Below are 9,963 nucleotides of genomic sequence, written 5' to 3'. Positions count from 1 at the left end.
ATAAAACTTATTTTTGGCAAGGCAACATTTCTAAATTTTGTTTAGTTTAACTTGAAGTACTAAAATAACTAAACACCTATGAAAAACTAGTAAACTAATAAAATAAAAGGCAAAAAAACAACAAAATTACAAAATCTAATAATATTAAAGTGAAAACAGAAAATATAAAAAAATTAAATCTAATTGTATATAACATTCAATTCTATGCATAAACATATATATATATATATATATATATTGTTTAGAAGTTTTGTAAAATGCAATAAAATCAAAGAATCTGTGATTTATGTTTATTTAATTGACAAAAAAAAGATTTCAATGTTTTCACAGACCAAATTAAATGTATTTTGTAAATTTAACAGAAAATATAAAAAAATTAAATCTAATTGTATATAACATTCAATTCTATGCATAAACATATATATATATATATATTGTTTAGAAGTTTTGTAAAATGCAATAAAATCAAAGAATCTGTGATTTATGTTTATTTAATTGACAAAAAAAAGATTTCAATGTTTTCACAGACCAAATTAAATGTATTTTGTAAATTTAAGCGCATTTGAATTTTGATGACTGCAGCACACTCCAAAAAAGTTGGGACAGAGGCAAAATAAAAGTGAAAAGGTTATAAAATATCCAAATTAAGCTGTTTTGAATCAGTCCGCAGTAAGCAGGTGAATTGGTAATAGGTCTAAGTATTGTGATTGGTTGTGAAAGGAGCATCTCAGTCTTTGCAAGCAAAGCTGGATCATGGCTCATTACTTTGTGCCAAATTTCATGAGAGAATTGTCAGACAAATCAAAAATCACATTTCTCAATGCAAAACTGCAAAGAATTTTCACCAACTACCATGCGTAATATTGTGAAATGATTCAGAGGATCCAGAGAAATCTATAGTCTGTGTAGGGCAAAGCAGGAAACCTCAGTTGAATGTGCATGACCTTTGAGCCCTCAGATGGCATTGCATAAGAAACCGTCTTGCTGTGGTGTGAAATATAGCCACATGGGCTCAGGAGTACTTCGGAAAACTGCTGTCACTTAACACAGTCTGCCGCTGCATCAAGAAATACAACTTGAATTTATTTATTGTTTATTCTCTTTATTATTAGTGTTTTTAATACCTTAAATTATATGTATGTCTGCACTATGTTTGTACTTTCTGTACTGGAAGCTCCTGACAGCTAGACGAATTCCTTGTGTGTGTGTGTGTGTAAACACACTTAACAATAAAGCTCTTTATGATTCTGATTCTGATTTCAGCTTGTTTCTGGGAAAAATGGACGTTGAGTTCCCAGTCCCAAAGACCAAAGGGACCAACCAGACTTTCATCAGTGACAGATGCAAAAGAAAACATCTGTCATGGTATGGTGGTGCAGCAGAGCAAACGGCATGGGTGACTGGAATATGTGCACGGTACCACTGACGTGGAAGCATATATTGGGATTGTACAGAGACTTAATACTGCCATCAAGATGACATCTTTCATGGGACGTCCATGGTTATTAGATCAAGACAATGCCTGGTCTCATTCTGCATGGTTTTGTAGACACAGAGTGAATGTGCTAGACTGGCCTGCCTGCAGTCCAGATCTGTCTCTTATTGAAAATGTACGGCCCATCATGAAAAGGAGAATCAAACAATAATGCCTATAGATTGTTGAGCAGCTGAAATCTTGTGTCAAGCGAGATTGGGCCAAAGATTTGCTTGCAAACCTTTAAGAATTAGTATCCTCAATTTTCCCCCAACATTGTACGTAAAAGGACAGTTTATGTGACACAATATTAAACATGCCTCTGTCCCAATTTTTTGGAGTGTGCTGCAGCCATCAAAATCAAAACCTGTTTATGTTTACAAAATACAATTAATTTGGTCTGTGAAAAGATTGGAAATATTTTCTTACTTTTTGTCAATGAAATAAAGATTAAAGAGAATGATCAAATCACAGATCTTGATTTTACTGCATTTTACAAAATGTCCCAACTTTTTCTGATTTGGGGTTGTAATATATTAAATAAAAAGAATGAAAATATAACCGTATCAAACCATTTTTTGCCAATAGCAATTGTATAAAATGTCAACTATTTAAACACGTGTGACAACTTGCCCCGTACTGACAGCTACATTAGATTTTATGACTGAAATGAGATTAAACTAATAGTTTATATATTTTTTTTTAAGTTTTGTTAAAATTATTAACAAAACTATAATAGTATTATTTGAATGATACTAAATTAACACTGTCTGAATAATCAATATGTCATTAGGTGTGTGTGTGTGTGTGTGTTTTAAGAGCCTTAAATTAAATTGAGCATGAAAAAATTCCAAACCAGCACTTTAGGTCACAGTGGTGTGTCTGACTTTGAAATCATTTTAAATGGCATACATTTTTTTTTATGCAATGATTAAATTACATGCTTAAAATAACACCGACATCAGACAAAAAAAGAACTGACCTCTGCAAGACAGTCTTGCTTTGCTCAAGTCAAGATTTGGCTTTTGTGATGCATAAATTGATTTTATTATCCCACTTAGCGCTCTCTTTCAGTAAATGGATCCAAGGCTGTTTAATTTAGTTTTAGGAACAGAAATGTAGATTATCTCAGCACTGTTTTACCTTTTATACTGTCACGGCTCTTATTGAAATAAGATATTCAGATGAATGCGTACCGTTGAACACTTGAATCATTGACAAAGATATCCAGCTTTGAAAGACAGAGTTTCCTGAGTTTCTCCTTCAACCGTCCTTGTGTTTTTTTAATCCAGTGTGTAACAGAATACAGCTCTTAATACACTCTCAACCTGACTCAAGGACAACCACAGGTTAAGAATAGAGCGTCTGTGTGATGGTTGGTCATCGATTTCACTCTATTATGGGCAAAATTAGAAAGTCGTGTTTGAATGAGAGTAATTATGGTTTCCATGTTTTGTGCGTGTGGATATTTGAATGTCGCACGACAATCAGTGTACTAGCGGTTTATGTTCTTACACTGTAATAAATGAGTGTTTCCTCAGCTACTCTGTGGACTTTTAGAAAATAAACAGCAGTGTAGATGAATTAATCCGTCTTTTTCATTTTTCGGAAACTTCTGAAGTCTAATTTCCAACACATCTCTAATTATGTATTATGTTATGGCATTTTAAACATTTTTGGAAGGCTTTTATGTCATAGCTAGCATTTGTGTATCCTAAATACACACAATTAAATCTTATTTTCAAATCTTTTTGCATAATTTGACAGAATTACAACTCAACTGGAAATGGTGCACAATAAAATATTCTGCGATAACTGGTGTTTACCTTGATTTTTCTTAGTTTTCTTCACACATGCATGTCTCATTTTACTTCCTTGGTAACCAAGTACACTATCTTTTGAATACTTTCTTAGTGGCAAAATTGCTATTGTGTAAATCATTTTAACATAATACATATTGAAATTAATTTTAAATGTATTAAATTATGAAATGTATTAGTTTTTGAAAATTGTGATCTAATTTTTTCTTTTAGATTATCATAGATTTTTAAAATATATATATATATATTTCTCAATCCGCAGACTTAATATTAAAATATGAAAATCCATCATATAAGTATTATTAATTAATTAATTAATATTTTTTATATTTTGAGATTGAAGTCTCTGAATAGTATAAGGCTAAAATACAAAAAAGGCAGCAAAAATAATTGATTTTTAAATTGATTGATGTTGAATTGTAATATTTTAAGATTAAAAATCTGGAAATGGCATGAGGGTAAAATACAAAAAAGGTACTTGAAAATAATTGATGAAGGTATGTTAAATGTTTTCAAGACAGTTTTGTGGCCTTTGTATAAATAATTTTATTTTTTAATACAGTTGAACTGTATTGGACAAGAAGGTGCCTGTACTTTAAGAAACATTGTCATAATATTTTATTTACATAGTATTTTCTTTACTTTTATACCTTATTTTGTGTATAATTATATCATCAACATGGATGATAGTGGTGTGTTTTTGAAGTCACACAGTTCCGCTTGTGTGATTAATGCTAAGGTAGTCACACCAGTGAAAGTAGAGTTTGGATGACCACAGATATGAAAATAACCTTTACCGTAACATGAGTCACACTGCAGTCGTGAATGGAGCGAGTGTTATCTCAATGAACCTGCGGCACTGGACATGATGTCATTATCCTGAAATAGATATTGTCATCTTGTTAGCCAGACAAGTCTAATATTGTCGGTTTGATCGTCCCGAGGGTTCAGGTTTCCCTGTGTTGCCCTTGAATAACTCATTTCCATTTGCTTTATCATTGATTGCTTGATCTTCAGCCAATCAGGAAGACTGATCACACTATCGATGCTTCACAAATGTGTGGTGATTAATGCATATCTCCCTGCCAGATAAATTAAAGGTCATGCCAGATGCAACTGCATCAAGTCGCAGTTGAAAGACATTTGATATGTTCAGAATAATATACTATTATGCTAATCTTACTATTTCAGCAGTACATAAGTATACTGTGCACAGTATGGATTTCTGTGTGCTTAAAATACCTGGATGTTAAAATGTGAATTTACACAAGAGCATATTAATTGATTATATCTATATACAGTATGCCACTGCATGCACATTTTAGCTCAAATATAGGCTTTAGTTTAAATTGAATTTTAAAAAGTAGTATGCAGGATACATGCAGTGCACAAAATGCAAATTGTTTTTCTATATGTAGTACATGAATCCCAGATGGCCTACTAAATTTGCCATAATGTGCCGTATCTAAACTAGAGCACACTGGATCCCACAATGCTATGCATTCAACCTGACCGTTTATTTCTAATGTTCTGTTTTTACAAAAATATGCCTGTTGTTTTTAAAATTTCTTTTTATTCATAACATTTCATCAGAATGCCAAGAGTGAAGACATTTCTAGATTCGATTTTTAAAAAGTAGTATGCAGTATATAATTTACTACAGCACACTATATCCCACAATGCAATGTGCTCAACCTGACCTTCATTTCTAGTCTGATAAATGAACAGAAGTCTGAAAGTCTAGTCTGAAAATGTGACAAAACATGTACAAAATATAAAATACATATGTGGTTTGTGATGTGTTTTTATTCTTTATTTTTGCAAGCAAAGCTGGATCATGGCTCATTACTTTGTGCCAAATTTCATGAGAGAATTGTCAGACAAATCAAAAATCACATTTCTCAATGCAAAACTGCAAAGAATTTTCACCAACTACCATGCGTAATATTGTGAAATGATTCAGAGGATCCAGAGAAATCTATAGTCTGTGTAGGGCAAAGCAGGAAACCTCAGTTGAATGTGCATGACCTTTGAGCCCTCAGATGGCATTGCATAAGAAACCGTCTTGCTGTGGTGTGAAATATAGCCACATGGGCTCAGGAGTACTTCGGAAAACTGCTGTCACTTAACACAGTCTGCCGCTGCATCAAGAAATACAACTTGAATTTATTTATTGTTTATTCTCTTTATTATTAGTGTTTTTAATACCTTAAATTATATGTATGTCTGCACTATGTTTGTACTTTCTGTACTGGAAGCTCCTGACAGCTAGACGAATTCCTTGTGTGTGTGTGTGTGTAAACACACTTAACAATAAAGCTCTTTATGATTCTGATTCTGATTTCAGCTTGTTTCTGGGAAAAATGGACGTTGAGTTCCCAGTCCCAAAGACCAAAGGGACCAACCAGACTTTCATCAGTGACAGATGCAAAAGAAAACATCTGTCATGGTATGGTGGTGCAGCAGAGCAAACGGCATGGGTGACTGGAATATGTGCACGGTACCACTGACGTGGAAGCATATATTGGGATTGTACAGAGACTTAATACTGCCATCAAGATGACATCTTTCATGGGACGTCCATGGTTATTAGATCAAGACAATGCCTGGTCTCATTCTGCATGGTTTTGTAGACACAGAGTGAATGTGCTAGACTGGCCTGCCTGCAGTCCAGATCTGTCTCTTATTGAAAATGTACGGCCCATCATGAAAAGGAGAATCAAACAATAATGCCTATAGATTGTTGAGCAGCTGAAATCTTGTGTCAAGCGAGATTGGGCCAAAGATTTGCTTGCAAACCTTTAAGAATTAGTATCCTCAATTTTCCCCCAACATTGTACGTAAAAGGACAGTTTATGTGACACAATATTAAACATGCCTCTGTCCCAATTTTTTGGAGTGTGCTGCAGCCATCAAAATCAAAACCTGTTTATGTTTACAAAATACAATTAATTTGGTCTGTGAAAAGATTGGAAATATTTTCTTACTTTTTGTCAATGAAATAAAGATTAAAGAGAATGATCAAATCACAGATCTTGATTTTACTGCATTTTACAAAATGTCCCAACTTTTTCTGATTTGGGGTTGTAATATATTAAATAAAAAGAATGAAAATATAACCGTATCAAACCATTTTTTGCCAATAGCAATTGTATAAAATGTCAACTATTTAAACACGTGTGACAACTTGCCCCGTACTGACAGCTACATTAGATTTTATGACTGAAATGAGATTAAACTAATAGTTTATATATTTTTTTTTAAGTTTTGTTAAAATTATTAACAAAACTATAATAGTATTATTTGAATGATACTAAATTAACACTGTCTGAATAATCAATATGTCATTAGGTGTGTGTGTGTGTGTGTGTTTTAAGAGCCTTAAATTAAATTGAGCATGAAAAAATTCCAAACCAGCACTTTAGGTCACAGTGGTGTGTCTGACTTTGAAATCATTTTAAATGGCATACATTTTTTTTTATGCAATGATTAAATTACATGCTTAAAATAACACCGACATCAGACAAAAAAAGAACTGACCTCTGCAAGACAGTCTTGCTTTGCTCAAGTCAAGATTTGGCTTTTGTGATGCATAAATTGATTTTATTATCCCACTTAGCGCTCTCTTTCAGTAAATGGATCCAAGGCTGTTTAATTTAGTTTTAGGAACAGAAATGTAGATTATCTCAGCACTGTTTTACCTTTTATACTGTCACGGCTCTTATTGAAATAAGATATTCAGATGAATGCGTACCGTTGAACACTTGAATCATTGACAAAGATATCCAGCTTTGAAAGACAGAGTTTCCTGAGTTTCTCCTTCAACCGTCCTTGTGTTTTTTTAATCCAGTGTGTAACAGAATACAGCTCTTAATACACTCTCAACCTGACTCAAGGACAACCACAGGTTAAGAATAGAGCGTCTGTGTGATGGTTGGTCATCGATTTCACTCTATTATGGGCAAAATTAGAAAGTCGTGTTTGAATGAGAGTAATTATGGTTTCCATGTTTTGTGCGTGTGGATATTTGAATGTCGCACGACAATCAGTGTACTAGCGGTTTATGTTCTTACACTGTAATAAATGAGTGTTTCCTCAGCTACTCTGTGGACTTTTAGAAAATAAACAGCAGTGTAGATGAATTAATCCGTCTTTTTCATTTTTCGGAAACTTCTGAAGTCTAATTTCCAACACATCTCTAATTATGTATTATGTTATGGCATTTTAAACATTTTTGGAAGGCTTTTATGTCATAGCTAGCATTTGTGTATCCTAAATACACACAATTAAATCTTATTTTCAAATCTTTTTGCATAATTTGACAGAATTACAACTCAACTGGAAATGGTGCACAATAAAATATTCTGCGATAACTGGTGTTTACCTTGATTTTTCTTAGTTTTCTTCACACATGCATGTCTCATTTTACTTCCTTGGTAACCAAGTACACTATCTTTTGAATACTTTATTAGTGGCAAAATTGCTATTGTGTAAATCATTTTAACATAATACATATTGAAATTAATTTTAAATGTATTAAATTATGAAATGTATTAGTTTTTGAAAATTGTGATCTAATTTTTTCTTTTAGATTATCATAGATTTTTAAAATATATATATATATATTTCTCAATCCGCAGACTTAATATTAAAATATGAAAATCCATCATATAAGTATTATTAATTAATTAATTAATATTTTTTATATTTTGAGATTGAAGTCTCTGAATAGTATAAGGCTAAAATACAAAAAAGGCAGCAAAAATAATTGATTTTTAAATTGATTGATGTTGAATTGTAATATTTTAAGATTAAAAATCTGGAAATGGCATGAGGGTAAAATACAAAAAAGGTACTTGAAAATAATTGATGAAGGTATGTTAAATGTTTTCAAGACAGTTTTGTGGCCTTTGTATAAATAATTTTATTTTTTAATACAGTTGAACTGTATTGGACAAGAAGGTGCCTGTACTTTAAGAAACATTGTCATAATATTTTATTTACATAGTATTTTCTTTACTTTTATACCTTATTTTGTGTATAATTATATCATCAACATGGATGATAGTGGTGTGTTTTTGAAGTCACACAGTTCCGCTTGTGTGATTAATGCTAAGGTAGTCACACCAGTGAAAGTAGAGTTTGGATGACCACAGATATGAAAATAACCTTTACCGTAACATGAGTCACACTGCAGTCGTGAATGGAGCGAGTGTTATCTCAATGAACCTGCGGCACTGGACATGATGTCATTATCCTGAAATAGATATTGTCATCTTGTTAGCCAGACAAGTCTAATATTGTCGGTTTGATCGTCCCGAGGGTTCAGGTTTCCCTGTGTTGCCCTTGAATAACTCATTTCCATTTGCTTTATCATTGATTGCTTGATCTTCAGCCAATCAGGAAGACTGATCACACTATCGATGTTTCACAAATGTGTGGTGATTAATGCATATCTCCCTGCCAGATAAATTAAAGGTCATGCCAGATGCAACTGCATCAAGTCGCAGTTGAAAGACATTTGATATGTTCAGAATAATATACTATTATGCTAATCTTACTATTTCAGCAGTACATAAGTATACTGTGCACAGTATGTGGATTTCTGTGTGCTTAAAATACCTGGATGTTAAAATGTGAATTTACACAAGAGCATATTAATTGATTATATCTATATACAGGATGCCACTGCATGCACATTTTAGCTCAAATATAGGCTTTAGTTTAAATTGCATTTTAAAAAGTAGTATGCGGGATACATGCAGTGCACAAAATGCAAATTGTTTTTCTATATGTAGTACATGAATCCCAGATGGCCTACTAAATTTGCCATAATGTGCCGTATCTAAACTAGAGCACACTGGATCCCACAATGCTATGCATTCAACCTGACCGTTTATTTCTAATGTTCTGTTTTTACAAAAATATGCCTGTTGTTTTTAAAATTTCTTTTTATTCATAACATTTCATCAGAATGCCAAGAGTGAAGACATTTCTAGATTCGATTTTTAAAAAGTAGTATGCAGTATATAATTTACTACAGCACACTATATCCCACAATGCAATGTGCTCAACCTGACCTTCATTTCTAGTCTGATAAATGAACAGAAGTCTGAAAGTCTAGTCTGAAAATGTGACAAAACATGTACAAAATATAAAATACATATGTGGTTTGTGATGTGTTTTTATTCTTTATTTCATGATTTCTGTGTGCTTAAAATACCTGGATGTTAAAATGTGAATTTACACAAGAGCATATTAATTGATTATATCTATATACAGTATGCCACTGCATGCACATTTTAGCTCAAATATAGGCTTTAGTTTAAATTGAATTTTAAAAAGTAGTATGCAGGATACATGCAGTGCACAAAATGCAAATTGTTTTTCTATATGTAGTACATGAATCCCAGATGGCCTACTAAATTTGCCATAATGTGCCGTATCTAAACTAGAGCACACTGGATCCCACAATGCTATGCATTCAACCTGACCGTTTATTTCTAATGTTCTGTTTTTACAAAAATATGCCTGTTGTTTTTAAAATTTCTTTTTATTCATAACATTTCATCAGAATGCCAAGAGTGAAGACATTTCTAGATTCGATTTTTAAAAAGTAGTATGCAGTATATATTTTACTACAGCACACTATATCCCACAATGCAATGT

This window comes from Sinocyclocheilus grahami, unplaced genomic scaffold (genome assembly GCF_001515645.1).
Source record: "Sinocyclocheilus grahami isolate Dianchi unplaced genomic scaffold, SAMN03320097.WGS_v1.1 scaffold277.1, whole genome shotgun sequence".
NCBI classification, from domain to species: Eukaryota; Metazoa; Chordata; class Actinopteri; order Cypriniformes; family Cyprinidae; genus Sinocyclocheilus; species Sinocyclocheilus grahami.
The sequence above is the reverse complement of the archived record's forward strand: the minus strand, read 5'-3'. Positions refer to the sequence as shown.